Here is a 17,194-nt window from a genome sequence, read left to right as displayed (position 1 = left end):
GCAGAAAGGCATTTGGAGCCATATGTGATGAACAGGTAACTGATGGTTTCAGATAATCCATTTTTGGATTATCAGGGATAGGCTAAAAAGAACTTGCTGTGTGTATGGGAGAGGAAAAATGAAAAAGCAGGGAGAAAAAGGAGGGACCCAAGCTGACTATGATAGGCTAGCAATTTAAAAAGAAAAATCCAAAATGTTTTTAGCAGCTGTTGAAAAAAAATGTTGAATTTTCTATGGTGACTGCTTTGAAAGAATGCAAACATTTGGAAGTACTGGCAGCCCATGAAGCACTGAGGTTTTATATGATTTTCATTTGTGCTTCTGAGTTCATTATGTCCGTATTGAGATTTGAAGTAAACAGCATATAAATTAAAACTGAGTCTGATTAATTCTCCCTAAGGCTCTTCCACTCATCTGGCAAAAGTCTGGCTAAAACCCTTACTCTCCACCTTGTACCATCCCATTTGATTCTTACTGTGGAGACAGCTTTGTTGAGTTTCTAAAAACTCTTGAGTGGGATAGATATTGCTGAATCTAGATGGCTCCAGGAAATGTCAGCTTTGGACAGAGGAAGCAAAGTAAATTTGGAAAAGAGGAAAGGAGCCTAGATTCAGAGAGAGTTTCTATTCTAACCAGAACTTTGAGTGGTTTTCACTTTAGGAAGCTGCATTCTGGAGAGGGATCAAAAATGATCAATTTAATACAAGCTGCTAACTGAAATTTTATACTAATTATCCAGGCTTCTTTATGTCTTACCTCATGAAATTGAGTGCTTGGAAGAGGAGATCAAGTTTTAAATTTAGGAGACCTAGTCCAGTTTTCAGCTCTGACTCTACGTTGTTTGTGACCTTGACAAACTGATTCTAGAAAATGGTGCTTTGCTCATTTTCTAAATGGATCTCTTGAGTTAGATGGGTATTAGCGCCTCCATTTTATGGATAAGAAATTTAGAGAACAAGCCAGCTACAGCGAAATGAATTGTCCAAGATCATAAAGGGCTTAAGATGTGGTGGTAGGCTTGGAAAGACACAGCTTTTGTCTCCTAAAAAGCTGCTTCTCTGTAAGATAACAGCTCAAAAATTTTCTTTAAATTTCTCTAAAGTCATGCAAGAAAAAGGTTATTGTGCTAGAAAAGACATCTCTGTCAGTGAAACTAAACAGTTCTGGAGGAAAGTGCTTTTTCAGTTGTGCAACAGTAAACCAGAAAAATCCATGCTTGGTTTTAAAGTTAAGGATAGATATGCTTTTTATTACTTTTATTCAGTTCAAACACTTCAACTGATTTTCAGCTCAAATGCTTACTTTGTTCATCACTGTGAAAATCTCAAAGCACATAAGATTATACTAAAGGCAGTCCTCCAGTCATCTGGAAATCAAATACTAAAACCTTAGGGAATCAGTTTCCATTTTTAGGAATAGTTTTAAATCCAATGTTTAATTCTAACTAACAACATTTGAGACCCTACTCTGTACAAAGCATTATAGGTTGTTCAGAATAATTTCAAAAACAACACTGCATTTAAAAATATGGCATAATACCCCTGGACATTATTTGCTGTAGAAACAGATTCTAGCTAATAGGATATTTTCATGTCCTCTTGCATAAACTTGGTGCTCTAGCCTATAGACATCGATTATTTTGTTTGAAAAAATCATTACAACAGGAAAAAAAATCAGTGGCATTTACATAAACATCAGCAATTGTCAAATTTTTTTTATTATACAAAAAGGACAGAACAACAAAGCATCCATAGTTCAAAACTCATAATCAAGTGTCTTTCATTCTCTCCAGTTATCTCAAAGGTGACTGGGAAACTTTCTCCAAAAGAGCCCTCAGCATTCTATAATCTTACACCTTCTGATTTGTTGCACTAAAGGAAAAAGAAAGACTAGAACTGCTTTAGGAGGAAGAACCATTTATAATGTTCTATGAAACTGAGCCATATTAAATACAGTGTTGCAAGATGGTTACTATATGGTACTATTTTGTATATAGTTCTAAAAGTGTTGTAATCTACACAACATATACTATATACTTGTGTATATATGTAAATTTTAAACATAACATTTTGCTAACTTTTATAAAAATTTTAAACCACAGATTCCTTAATCAAGAGTATAACTTTTACCATATTTTTCCTTTGAGAAAAAACAACTTGAATCAGCTTGAATTATTATTATTAGTTTACATAATAACAAGAATAAAATTTTACATAACTTTATGTTAACAGAACATTATTACGAATTATAACTGAATGAAAGGTTTTTAATCTTCTTTCCCCATATCCCTTTCCCTTCATCTCCTTCATTCTTCTTTTCCCCCAGTTTTATTGAGAGATAATTAACATATAACATTGTTATAGGTATTCGACAAAATTATATATATAAAACAAGTATATATATATACATATATAAACATACATATATACATATACATATACACACACATATATACACACACACACACACACACACACATATATACATACACATATATATAGCAAAATGATTACCACCATAGCATTGGGTAACACCTCCATCAATTCACATAGTTAAAAATTTTTTTTCCTGTGATGAGAACTTTTAAGATCTACCCTCTTAGCAACTTCTGAATACACAGTGTAGTATTGTGAATTAAAGCCACCATGCTGTATATTACATCCCCAGAACTTGTTCATTTTACAACTAGAAGTTTGTACCTTTTGACTGCCTTCACCCGTTTCATCCACCAAATCTGTCAAATACCAATCTGTTCTCTGTATTTATCAGTTTGTTTTTTTCAGACTATTCCACATATAAGTGAGATTATACATTTGTCCTTTCCTGTCTGACTTATTTTACTTAGCATAATTTAGCCCTCAGTGATATCTACGTTGTCACAAATGCAGGATTTCCTTCTTTTTAATGCTAAATAGCATCCCACTGTATATATATATTACCACATTTTCTTTCTTCATTCATCTGTCGATGGACACTTAGGTTCTTCCATGTCTTGGCTATTGTAAATAACACTGCAATGAACATGGGGGTGCAGATGTCTTTTGGAAATAGTGATTTCATTTTCTTCAAATAAATATCAAGAAGTGGAATTGCTAGATCATATGGTAATTCTATTTCTAATGTTTGAGGAACCTCCCATCTGTTTACCATAGTGGCTGCACCAATTTGCATTTCCACCAACAGCACAAAAATGTTCCCTTTTCTCCATGTCCTCATCAACACTTGTTATTTCTTGTCTTTTCGATAATAACCATTTCAACAGTATCAGGTGACATCTTATTGTGGTTTTAATTTATATCCCCCGATGATTAATGATGTTGAGCACCTTTCCATGTATCTTTTAGCCATCTGTATGTCTTCTTAGGAAAAATGTCTATTCAGTTCCTCTGGCCACTTTTGAATTGCTTTGTTTTGTTTTTTATGTTATTGAGTTGTATGCCGTTGGAATTTTGACAGGGATTACATTGAATCTGTAGATTGTTTTAGGTCATATGGAGATTTTAATAATGTTAATTCTTCCAATCAATGAGCACAAAATATCTTTCCACTAATTTGTGTCGTATTCAATTTCTTTCATCAGTGTCTTATAGTTTTCAGTGTATAAGTCTTTCACTTCCTTTGTTAAATGTATTCCTAGTTATTTTATTATTTTTTTTGATGCAATTGTAAATAGGATTGTTTTCTTAATTTCTCTTTCTGATAGTTTGTTATTAAGATAAAAAAAATGCAACTGATTTTTGTATATTGGTTTTGTATCCTGCAACTGTACTGAACTCATTTATTAGTTCTAACAGTTTTTGCTGGAGTATATATGGTTCTCTTTACATAACACTGTCATCCGCAAATAGAAACAGTTTTACCTCTTTCTGATTTGGATGACTTTAATTTCTTTTTCCTGACTAATTGCTCTGGCTAGGACTTCTATTGCTATGTTGAAAAAAGGTGGCTAGAGTGGGCATCCTTGTTTTATTTCTGATCTTACTGGGAAAGCTTTCGATTTTTCACCATTGAGCATTTCAGCTATAAACTTGTCATATATGGCCTTTGTTATGTTGAGGTGCATTTCCTCTATACCCAGTTTGTTGAGAGTTTTTATCACAAATGGGTATTGAATTTTGTCAAATGCTTTTTTTGCATCTATCGAGATGATCACGTGATTTTTACCTTCATTTTGTTGGTGTGGTTCTCACCTACACTATGTTCAATCGGTATTTATTCCAGGGATGCAAGGATGTTTCAGCCTTTCATTATTCTTTGTTAGGGTCATCATATGTCCCAGTTTGCTCAGGACAGTTCTACTTTATTCCTATTGTCTTGGTGTAGTGAAAAATAGAGCCCCTTCAGATAAGCATATGAAAACGTGTTTGCCATCATTAGTCATTAGGCAAATGCAAATTAAAGTCAAAATGAGATACCACTACACACTCACTAGAATGGCTAAAATTATAAATATTTACCATACCAATTGTTGGTGAGCATGTACAGAAACTATAATTTTAATACAGTGCTGTAAAAAATGTTAAGTAGTGTAAACACTTTGGAAAATTATTTAACAACTTCTTAAAAACTTAAATGCTCTTACCATACCACCCAGCCATTCCATACCTAGTTGCTTACATAAGAAAAATGAATACATATGTCCATACCAAGACTTTTACATGAATGTATATAGCAGCCTTATTTGTAATAACTCCTGACCAGAAGCCCAAATGTCCATCAACAGGAGAATAGATAAACAATTATGGTATAGCCATACAATGGAATATTACTCAAATATACATAGGAAGAAATTTTTGATACATACAACCTGTAAAAATCTCTGTGTGAAAAAAGTCAAATAAAAAATTCTATAAAATGCAAACGTGACAGAAATCAGATCAGTAGTTGCCTGAAGATAGGGAAGAGAAGGGTGGATGGGGTGAAAGGAGAGATTACAAAAAGACACAACTGAGATGGTGAATTTTTTTTTTTTTTTTTGAGATGGTGAATATTTTCATTGTCTTGACTGTGGCAATAGTTTCACAGATATATGTTAAAACTCGTCAAACTGTAAATTTAAATATGCACATTTTATTGTATATCAATATACCTCAAGTAGGCTGTTAAAAAAATAATGCCACCCTTCACCCTCAAGAATATTTCAGTTTGAATGTTAGTAATATTCTATTTCTTAATCTGGATGCTAATTTTATAGATTTTTAATCTGGTTATTGGTTTCATAGATTTATTCAGTTTTTGAAAATCCACTTATGGATATGTACCCACTTTCTATATATATGTTAAACTTTAGACAAAACTTTCCTCAGAAATTCTTTCATCAGCATTTTGAGATACAGTGAACACTTAAGAAGGAAAAATCTACACATTGATGTGGAATTTTATGTATTTTAGTAGCAGGCACCCTGGAAGATTTTTGATTATCAGGTTAAAAAGATACAAACAAGTCTTTGATATTAAAATAGCAATTTAACTTAGAAATTGATTAATATTATAAAATAATTAAACTGACTTTTAAGGACTATGGCTTATAGCATTTTAATAAACACTCCCCAGTATGGTGCTTTGCATACAGTACGCCCTCAAAGTAGTGTTGACTAATTTCAGTTCATAGACAGTTTAGGGGAAGGAGAGAGAAGGAGAAGGTGGTAATGCAGACAGGAAAGAAGAAGAAAAATTGAGGTGCAATAGAGCAAGAGACAGCAGAGAAATGTTCTGCAGGTTCTAAAATAAATCCTTTCCAGTGATCTTCAGCTGTTACTTGAGGCTTTGGGCTCCTAACAGATTGTAGAAGATCCTACTGGCTGCCTATTCAGTATCTATTTCTCTACACACGTGCTAAAATGATCCTGATAGTCACTGCCCTCCACGTGGCCGTGTACTCGTGGGAGGCTGGCCCGATTTCTGACCCAGAAGGTAAATCCTAATTGTTCTGTGGCATTATCATTTTACTTACCATTGTTTTAGAAAGGACACATGACCCAATTCTGACCAATCAGAAATGAGAAATCTGCTGGAAGCCTTTAGGAAATGTTTTCTTACACTTAAATAATACACAAGAAGGTCACGTTCCTCCTCTTCAGTTGGGCAATATTGTATCTAGATGTGGTTCCTAGAGCTGCTTCAGCTACTTTCCTATCATGAGATAAGCAAGTATGTGGTATAATCAAAGTATAATCAAAGAGTTTGATACCTTTAGAGAGGCAGAACTGGAAACTGGAGAGAACCTGGGTCCTCAGTGATGTCACTGAACCACACTAAATTACCCAACCTTAGGGTTGCTACTAACCACCTCTATCAAGAAAAGAAAAGATGGAAAGAGAGCTCTCCACATATTTTTCCAGGTTCTAATTTATATGAATCAGTATGATATTAATTAGGTCTTTAATAAAAGCTATCTTACTTTCTTCCATATGAGCTATATATTTGATGAGTCCTTATAATATACAAGGGACTATGCTTTTATTTCATGCAAAAGTTAAAATGTTATAACCAGAAAATTAAGCCAATAGAAATGCAAACATCCTTAGAAACCCTAGGCAAAGAAAGGGAAGGGGTTGGGAGTATATCCTGCAATTTATGACTTAAATTAAGTTGTACCTTAGTTCCCCACCTATATAATGATAGTAAATTGAATACTTTTTTTAAACATTTTTTATTGAGTTATAGTCATTTTACAATGTTGTGTCAAATTCCAGTGTAGAGCACAATTTTTCAGTTATACATGAACATACTTATATTCATTGTCACATTTTTTTTTTTTGCTGTGAGCTACCACAAGATCTTGTATGTATTTCCCTGTGGTATACAGTTGAATACTTTTGATTATAATAAAAGCCACCTGTTTATAAAGGGCTTAAAATTTTATGAATTATGGCAGAGCAAATATAAACATGATTTGGGGATCTTTAATATTCTCATCTAATGCTTTATTTAAAGTGCAAAAACTCTTTTTTGGTCATAATGGTTCTAACATTGCAGACATCACAGTCAAGAGCCCACCTTTTCTTGGAACAGTTTTCTTTTTAGAAAAATATTAGGGAAAGACAACCTGTTTTAATTCCCCTGCCTCATCTCCTTTCCATTGTCTTTGCCACAGATGCCCCTACCCACAGGCACAATTTTACCCATTTTTATCTAAGCATAGGCTCCTCAGACTATCTGCAAGCTTTTCAGAATTAACTCATCATACCAGACCTGGATTCCTGGGCTGTTTGATAAACTTTGAGTCTCTGATATGCCTTGGGATGCCTGGGAACTCCTGCTCTAGAGCTTTCTTTCTCCTGTCCCTTCTCCTGGATTGGCTTGCCCATAGATACAGTGTCTGCCTCTGTTGCCCTGTCTGCCTTCTCACCTTCCTTACCTAATAGTGATGCGTCTTCTCCTAGGATCAACCAATTCCTGCCAGGCCATCCTGTAAAACAAGCCATCAATATCTTAGAACCAGACAAAATTTCCTAATATTATAACTGGCCTTCTAGCTTAAATACCCATTCCTTCTTCTAGCAACAGTTCCAAATTTTGCTTGGGATTTAGCCTTCCTCTGCTTTAGTTAAAGTAGACTTGGTGGGCCTCTGTTCTAAGCCCTAGAGGTGGAGTTTGGGACTCAGGATGTCCTATTCCCACAGTGATTGGTTCAGAGGTAGGAATATGACCTAAGATAGCTGAAGCAGAGAAAATGTCAGGACTTCCTATGGGAGTTGTAGGATAGTTGCTCTCTTTTCTTTGTTTAAATTCAAATCTGAAAAGTTTTAAGTTCGACAGCTTTAACTCTAATATTTGCAGGTCACAGAGCAAGAAGACAAATGGAGGCCTGTAAACATAGAACCATATGCTTAAATATGTAAAAATTATAAAATCAAACACAATGTTAAATGCTAATTGTTCTTTTCTCCTACATGAACAAATATACTTTCATAGTGATCTGGAAGACAAGGTTCCATACTCATCAGATTTCTCATACTCTTCAGATTTCTGCTCAGGAACATGGCTGGCTGAAAAGATCACACATACTTTAGCCTAATTCCTTTTCTTCTCACTCCTGCCTCAATTTTGTGCCATAAGAGGACTCATAAACCAAGTATGAACACCCCAAAGTGCTTGTCCAGATTCCATACACATCATCTGCAAACAGCGAACAATGCTTGGGCCCAAAGATATGCAAATGGTCAGTTTGGTTCACCCTCAAGGGGGATGGACTAAAGGAAAGGGTCCACTCAGGGCTGAGAACTAGCTTGGAGATTTTTGGCAGGGAATCTTGGGTCCGTGGTACCCAGAGTGTGATCTAGAGGGATGTGAGAAGGTTCCAGGAGAGTAGGTGACTGGCTCCAGAGGCTTTTTGCCCCATGAGGAGGGGCATGCTGAAGGACAACCAGAGAATTGCTCAGGATCCAGGGGAGGGTCCCTTTTATCTGGATCTAAGGATGGCACTTAGTTACAGGCAATTATCTCACAACCATGAGGGTAGAACCTGTCTTAGGGTAAACCCAACACACTGGAGAAGAACCAAGCCAAACCAAGAGATAGAGAGAACTGGGTTATAGTTGTATCATGTCAGTCTGCACATAAGCCACATCTACAGCCAACACTCTCCTGGGACCGTTCAGTTTTATGAGCTAATTCATTTGGGTTTTGCTCAGGCCAGTTTGGGGTGAGGTTTCTGTCACTTGCCGACTGAAAGAATCATGTCTGATAGGCTTCTTGATGGTGTTGTGTGAATGACTCATGTCTGTGCTGCTGTGCGTCCTAAGGCTGCAGATTAACCTTGATCTAACCAATCTCTGTAAATGAGAAAGCTCCTCCATCTCCCTCCTCTGCATCCTGGTGGGGAGGGAGTTCTTTGTCCAGTATAAATTTTCTTCCTTGTCAGCCCCATTTTGCCTTGATACCACCTGCCTCATACCTGCATCCTCCTAGTTTATGAGCAAAAGGAGCTATAAACTGCCAAACAATAATCCAGTCATGAAAGTATTGCTAAATTTATAACATCCAACAGTAGGGACAATTGAAAATATGCTATGATGTGATAAATGTCAGAGAAAGACTCAAACAATTTAATGAATCCTATATTCTTGAAAGCATCAATTCTTCATCATCAGCTTCATCAGTAAGGGCAGTCCAAACATGTGAAGTAAATACTCCTTTGATAACTGGCTCTACTATTTGTCGACAGTTTGTGTTCAGAATGTAAGATGATGTATATGTGTATTCAAACAGCTTTGTTTCTTATTCCCTATCTCCAGTGCCTGTCTGGTTTTAGTAACAATTCATAAAGGTTCAGCTCAGAATTCTGGTCCCCTAGCAGAGACTCTAAACCTTCAAAATTAACTTCTTGAGGTCACATGGAACATTACATGAGAATAAACGGAAAAAGCATATACTTTACCAACTTCAAGTAACTAATCACTATGTTCCCTATAAAATCAGGCTTTAATTAAGTGTGTGATTTTTTTAATAAAAAAAAAAAAGTCCAGAATGAAAAGTGGTACATGTGGATTTTTTAAGTGAATATCATAACATAAACTTTGGAGAGTGTTAGCACAAACACAAGTCATCCCCAGTTCTCTAAGAAGCAACTTCTGCTGCTCCTGTAGATGGAGGGTGTGATTTTTCTTTTCTTTTTTTTTTTTTTTTTTTTCGATCTGAGCATGTCTTGAAATTCTATGATTACTGTCACAACAAGAATTTACTCTTCTGCAATATAAGAAAGTTCTATTTAAAGCAGTGATTTTTACTGTGGATAATGTGAGTGGTGCAATTTGCAGTGTTCTTGGGGATTTTAACATAAAGAAAGATTTTTTCCTCTGAATTTCTCAGCAGTAATTAGATTTCTAGTCAATTACTAAGTCCACAGTGACTCAAATCATCAGCAAACTTGAAAATATTGAACTTTACCTTTAGTTTTTATGGTCTCTTTTTACTTTATATTTAAGTGATTTTAGCATACATTGAAGTTGTCCTTGAGTAAAAGAAGAGAAATATTTTCTGTTCTTTTTCTAACCAGGATCAGTCCCCCAGGACTTCTTTTATTTAAAAAACAAAACGAAACTTCTAAAAACCTCCCTATCATTTAAACATTTGTATTAATTAACTAGGGCTGCTATAACAAATTACCACAGACTGAGTGGCTTAAACAATAGAAATTTATTGTCTCACGATTGTGGTGGCTAGAAGTCTGCAATCAAGGGGTTGGCAGGGTTGGTTTCTTCTGCAGCCTCTCTCCTTGACTTGTAGATGGTATAGATGGCTGGTTTTCTCTCTATGTGTTCATATGGTCTTTCCTCTGTGTCTGTCTGTGTCCAGATGTCCTCTTATCAGGGCCATCAGTCATATTAGACTAGGACTTAGTCTGATGACATTATTTAACCTTAATTATCTCTTTAAAGACCCTGTCTCCAAACACAGTCACATTCTGCAGTACTTAAGGGTTAGGACTTCAAAGCAGTAATTTTGGAAGGGCACAGTTCAGCTCATAACACTATTTAACCAATATTTTTTGAGTGCCTAATATGAGCTCCTCTAAAGATTGGGGACAACTATACAAAAGAAAAGTCCTCCTGCCCACCCTTGTAAGGATTCAAATATTGAAGGATATATTCCATCTAGAATACTATGTAAGCCTCTATGACAGAGAGATCCCAGAATGGAAGAGGTGGAAATTTCTCTCCCACATTGTGTCCTGAGGTGGACAGCCAGGCCCACAGGGTGGCTGTGCACTCTTGCACTGACTTCCTCTCTGGGCACAGGGCAGCTTCTCTGACTCTCAGCATCTCCACATCACAACCAGCGGGAAGGTGGAAAAGGAAACGCACACTCCTTTTAAGGGCATGGGCTGGAATTTTCACTTATTATTTCTTTTTAAAAGAGGATTATAAATCCATCGGTGGCTGCAAGGAAGGTTGAAAAATGTAGCATATATCTAAGCAGTCAGGGGCCTAGGTAGAATATGATTTACTGTGGAACAAAGAGCAAATGGATGTTAAGGGACCGTTCATGGGGACAGAGACCATAAATAGGCAATGCAGTGGAGTACAGTAAGTGCGAAAGGGCTACTAGGTAACAGAAGCAGCAAAGGCTGGCATAAAGAAAAAGATGGGAAAAGACAGAGAAGTCCAGGAGAGTGGAAATGAGAGACCAAAGACCAGAGAGAGGGCAAATGAGAAAGAAGTTGCCTGGGTTGCCAGAGCTTTTTAGATTTTTATTCTAATCCCTTGTTATGGGAATATTTTCTTGTTCCTTAGTTTTTGGTCCTAAATTGCTTATAAATTCAGCTTTTAGTTTCTTTTCAAAGTGACTTTCTTATTTACAATGCCCACTTACCTGCCAAATAAGGACTTACTATCATCCAACAATTCAGAAAATTAGGTCTTATTGCTTATTCTTACTGGAAAGTAATTGCCGTAATAGCAACGGGGAAAGAAGTCAGCTCCACAATTGCTTGATAATATACATTAGTATTCTAACTGGGCAACCATAGAAGAAGGGGTGTGTGTGTGTGTGTGTGTATAATATAAAGGCATGTATAACAGATGCTGAAAGTTATTGGTAGGGCTTTCTGTTAAATCTCTTAAACCCTTCTAATTTTTAGTAAAACATCTTTCTGAAGAAATAGCCCTCGTAGAAAAGGTTTCACACATATTAAAAATTGCTTCACTAGCTGTATTACTTATATCCTGTCTATTTTATAAGACTGTTGTCTCTTACATTTCCCAATGTGTAACTAGGCCTCCAACAAGACTGATGATGGCTAAACATCCTGAGGAAAAAGATAAAATTTATAACCCTGCATAGAATAATTGTAATAGTGTGATTCTAGGTATGGGAATGAGCAATGAGGGGTAAACATCTCTTGGATCATAATAGACTAGTAAGACAGGTGATCCAGAGAATTTTTAGGATCAACAGGGCCTAATCCAAAAACTAGCACTTTGAGTGGCATGTCAACAGATTCTTCACCTGATCTAGGAATGAGCCTTCCTAGCACCGTGGGACAAAATTGGTCACGAAATGTCTCCCAAAATATTGGTTGAATTTAAGACAAAAGGGGAACACTGTGAACAAAAATACTGCAACCATATCAGTAAAAAAAAAATACTGAATCCAAGGCATCAGCAGCTGCCGCCACCCCCCAGTGAGGACAGGCCTGCAGCCTAGCCTCTGCAGCCACTCATAATGGTGCACTCTGAGCGGACTTGGAATAATAAAGGACAAAATAAAACGCCCTAGATAGCTAGATGCTTGTCAAAGGAATGAATACAATGAGCCCAACTCTGGCTTCCTCCCATACAGAGAAAAGCACTAAATTCTTGAACTTGAGATGCCTGGTTTTCTTTAGGTAACAAGTAATCATTTATTGTTCCAACTACCTGGTCTTTGTTGTAAAGCTCCTATATATCCTAGCTCCTCCCATACCTCTTCGGAGCAATCCTTCAGAGCCATGTGAGGAGCTGTCATCCTGGCTCGAGTCCTCCCGCCAAATAAAACATAACTCTCAAAAAAAAAAATTGCTACTCACACACACACACACACAACAGCCACTACCTTATAATGTATAAGGGAACTTAGGCAGAAAGTGCCAACAAGTGGAAAGATGGACAAAAAGGGAGAAATACAAATAAAGTTGCTGCAAAGTTTTCTCAAAATTAAAAAAAAAAAACTTTACAAACATGGTAATTGTCTTCAATGAAAAAGAAAAGGGAAGGTATCAAAGTAGCACAGAAAAATAAAGTTCAACTTCATCAATAATCAAAAGGAATAAATTAAGACTGGATACCAACTTTTCCGCATAATATGAAATATCAGCACTGTTGAGAGGGTGGTGAGATAAGCATTTCCATAAACCTCTGGTGGGTATATAACTGGTTGTGAGTTTTCAGGAGAGCAACCTGGCAATATGTAACAAGACCCATCAGAATATGCACATAGTGTGCCTCAGGCAAGCGAACTACTATGAGTGTTACAGAGTATGGGATTTATCATATGAATGGACCTTACACAACTGTGGGAAAAGCTGGGAAGTGAAGCCCTGATGGGGGTTTGAGTCAGTGAGACACTGACCGATCCTCAAGCACTGAGATGGGTGGACAAGGTAGAGCAGATCTGAGACACTGCTGTGGGCATGCAAAGGGGGATTCGGATTTGTTGGGAGATCTCTGGGAGGCCATTGCCTCTGGGGATCCAAAGTCAGGCATCAGGCACCCAATCTAGGGCCTCTGTCCATCAGCAGGGCCAGGAGTCTGGAAAAAGGGCTGCATGCCAAGAGAAGCGTGAGGATCACCTGGAACCTACCAGGCAGCTCAGCTTCTGACAACAAAGACTTCCAAAGACTAAGCAAAGCTGCTGCCTCACTTCTGCTGCCAGACTTCACAGGAGTTCCTCTCTCGGCCAACTCTACCTCTGAGCATGCAGGGAACGTATTTCTGGGCCATGTAGTTCTTGGCTTCACCAAGATGAAAGTAAATCCAGCACTCATATCTTTTGATCCTGTTAGTTCCATTCCACATATAGGACTGGATTCTGATGAGGAGGAAAATGTAGTCAAAGATTAAATAAAAATATAACTATAGCTCCCATAGTTAAAACAGGCAAAATTGGAATTATTTGCCCAACAATAGAGGAATGGTGAAATAGATTAAGGTAAGACACAGACAGGACTTTCATGCATTCATTTAAAAAATTATTTCAAATGACTTTATGACATGGTTATAGCTTCATGACATGGAATGAAGAAAGTAGACACAAAATTGTACCTGTATTAGAATTATGATTTTGGAAATATATTCATAGATTTGATTTTCTTTTTATACTTTCTTATACCTTTCCCTATTCTTCACAAAACAGCCAAAGTCATCTTTTTAAATATGGACAAAATCATGTGTCTCCCTTGCCTAAAATCCCAACATGGCTTTGCATTGCACCTAGGACAAAATGCAAGCCCTTCCCACAATGTCTGCAAGGTCCTCTGTGATCCTACCTTTGAGCTGGTCTGTATGAATCTCTGACAGCTCTCTGCTTGGCTCATTCAACTCCAGCCCCACTGGGCTTTGGTCAGTTCCTAGCTTCAGCTAACATCTCTCCCGTTTGAAGAGCTTGGCAATTTTTTCTCAACATATCCTTCTCCCAGTTCTGACTGATCCTTTCTCATTATTCAGATTTCAGCTCAACTGTCACCTCCTCTAGGGGGCCCTTTTCTGAGCACCGCATCTGCTGTGTCTCCATTCCCCTCCCTACCCAGCAGTCATCCTCCATCTCATTGCTCTGATTATTTTTTCCTTAACTGAAATAGTATGCTTTTTCCTTAGCAGTCTCCCTCACTAGGGAGTAGGGCCCAGGAAAGCAAAAACATTATCTGTCATATTCATCGTTATAGCCCTGTGACTCTAACCAAGCCAGCAAGGCTCTCTGTGTTTTCACTGAATGAATGGGTAAATGAAGGATCAGTTTCCTGAGTTTTCTATGGTGAGCATTTGCCCCTTAATAGTAAGGAAAAGATATTTAGAAGGAATATGTTGCCTGAAGGGCAATCTTGTGTCAGGAAGGATTTTCACCTGTTACATAATTAATCTCTCAAATGTCATAACTACTGATTTTCCAGGCCTATTTCGGCTATTCTCTTCCTCTTACAAGATCTAGGTAGGAGTCTCCACTTGACAGAAGAGATGTGAATAAATCTCTGTAAAAACACAGGAATCTGGAAAGCATTCTCCCATATAAACCATGGCATGCATAGCAGTTAGTCGGCAAAACCCATTACACCATGATAACACTGTAGAACTCCCAGAGAACATGAATTTAAAGCCCATTTTAGGGCTATAACTGCCTCCCTTTCTAGCCCAGTGGTTCAGTCATCCTCATCACTTCTGGTTTGCTTTAAACACCACCCACCAGCATTTCTACTCTCTTCACGTCTCTCAGCCTCTCCTGCCTCCGTGTCCTACCCTATCATGAGCAATGTGTCAGCCAGGCCTACTGGTTAATCTTCAACTTCCTTGTTTCTCTGTCCTTCCAACTCTCCTGTTTGAGAAAATCTCAGCTATAGAAAAATCTAACTCTCTGTCTTCTCTCCATGTTTGTGTCTTGGCTTTAAGCTCTCTCCGGATTAGCAAAATTTTGTTTCCTTTTGCCTTACGTTGCCTTTTTATGTTCCAGTCTTTGGAGGTCCCTTGTTCACTAGGCACTTGAATATAAAGAAAGAGGTGAGGCAAGGCCGAGTGAAGTCAGGCTGTGGAGCCTGAATATTTTCACCTTCATGATCAAACAACACAGGCACTCAAGGGTGTGCGACAGGACTGTGTATGTCAGGTTTTGTCAGAGCCCTCCCTCCACTGCAGCGGCCAAGTGTTGTCCAGGCAGCTGACACGTGATTAGCTCACTTGGCCAAGAATCAACAGCAAAAGGGTGCTGTCTACTCTCCATCACTATCCAGGCCTCTAGTCTAGGGAAATTGTCTCATTCTTCTTAGTATAGGACTAGGTTTTATAGATAAGAAATAAAAGCATCAGAGTAGAGCTTTCATTAGCTTTTATTCAGAAGGTGGAGTAAATAGGTGAACCTATTTCTCAAAAATTGATTTTGAGGATTTTTCATTAAAAAAAAAATCATTTCCAGAATAATCAATGAAAGACTTCTAACACTCTGTTGTGGTAGATGGGTTTAACTACCTTTAGCAAGCATGAATTCCAGTGATGGCAGATAAACAAGCAACTTTGTGGCATATAACTTAGCAGCCTGGCCTTTTTTGTGCTAACCTGACTCTGAATTTTGTGGCAAATGAAACTCTGTGTGACAGGTTCTTTTTTTTAGACTCTGACACTGGCAGCTATTTTGTTCAATTTTATGGTTATATAAATTTTGGTGTCAGCCTCAGCAATTTTTCATGCTTTCCATGTCACCCTAAGGGAAAGTGGGCAATCATCAGAAAGTAGCCATGGAGAACTTCCTCTTGCCTATTACCAATTGCTGCTGGAGAAAAATCACCCTGCTCAGCAGATTGATTTCACTTTAAATTGGTGGATACCCACTTCAGCTGGGTCCAAAATATTCCCAGTTAATTCAGTGGTTCTCAACTCACTTCTTTCTCTTATACTCAATAGGGATTGTTCAAACCTTCTCTACTATCAAAACTTTAATTCTCTCTTTATTTTCAGAAAAAGACTGTGTGTCTTCCTTGGCATAGAAAATAGAAGCCATCTGAAAAGTCCTCTCTCCATTCTCATGACAATTATCCCAAAGTTCCCTTATCTAGATTCAACTCATTTCCCTTCTTTTCAACTACCAGGGACGAGGTCTTCTTCTTCTGTTTAAAGTTTATCACTCTGCGGCAGGCAGTCTGTGAGATGTCTCCCGATGACTCCCACTTATTGGTATTCATACCCTGTGAAATCCCCTCCCCTTGAATGAAGATTGGACACAGGTGACTTCTCCCAAGACATAGAATACAGTCAAAATAATAGAATGTCACTTCTGAGGTTAGGTTAACAAAAATATTACGACTTCTGTCTTGGGTACTCTAACTCTCTCTTCCTCTCTCACTTACTGACCCTGAAGGAAGCCGGCTGCTCTGTTGTGAGGTGCCCTATGGAGAGGTTCATGGTCTAAGGGAGGCCTCTAGCTGAGAGCCATTAAGGAACTGAGGCTCTTGGCTCACCAGCCTGTGAGAAGCTGAATGCTGACAATGATAGGTGAGTAAGTATAGAAGTCCTCTCCCTTCCTCTCCCCACACTGCTGAGTCATTCAGTGAGACCACAGGCCAAGCAAATAGCCTGACAGCATGTTCATGAGAGAACTTGAGCCAGATGCACCCAGTTAAGCTGTGTCCTGGTTTCTGACACACTGGAATTATGAGATAACAAATATTTGCTATTTTATGCTACTGAATTTGGGGGCAATTTATTTTGTAGCAAAAGATAACTAATACAACCTTCATCTATGATCTGGATCCTCACATGCTTCTCTTTCCCACGTCTTCAAGTCTTCTCTTTCTACCTGCTCCTTCTAATCTGCAAATACAAATGGAAAATCTATTTCAAAGAAAGGAAACCTTCACTTCCAATTTCCCTTCCAGCTACAGCTATGTTTCTCCCCTCCTCTTTAGAGCCAAACTTCCTGCATTATCTACACTCGATTTCTCTTCCCTTCATTTCCCTTCTCTTCCGTTCGCCTCCTGTTCATTTCATTGCAATGTAGTCTCTATCCCCAG

At 37.8% G+C, this 17,194-nt stretch overlaps 1 protein-coding gene across 2 annotated transcripts in view; it reads left to right on the top strand.

Annotated features, from left to right (window-relative positions):
- CDK14 (cyclin dependent kinase 14) overlaps positions 1 to 17,194 on the top strand; it is a 610,838-nt gene that overhangs the window by 70,580 nt on the left and 523,064 nt on the right. The window contains exon 7 of one of the 2 annotated variants that reach the window (XM_045519925.2): positions 16,543 to 16,676. The exons of the other annotated variant lie outside the window; for it this stretch is intronic. The gene's annotated coding sequence lies outside the window, so the exon portion shown is untranslated. The remainder of the gene's footprint in view (positions 1 to 16,542; positions 16,677 to 17,194) is intronic. 2 annotated transcript variants of the gene reach the window in all.

Source organism: Camelus bactrianus, chromosome 7 (genome assembly GCF_048773025.1).
Source record: "Camelus bactrianus isolate YW-2024 breed Bactrian camel chromosome 7, ASM4877302v1, whole genome shotgun sequence".
Taxonomy (NCBI): Eukaryota; Metazoa; Chordata; class Mammalia; order Artiodactyla; family Camelidae; genus Camelus; species Camelus bactrianus.
The sequence above is the reverse complement of the archived record's forward strand: the minus strand, read 5'-3'. Positions and strand labels throughout refer to the sequence as shown.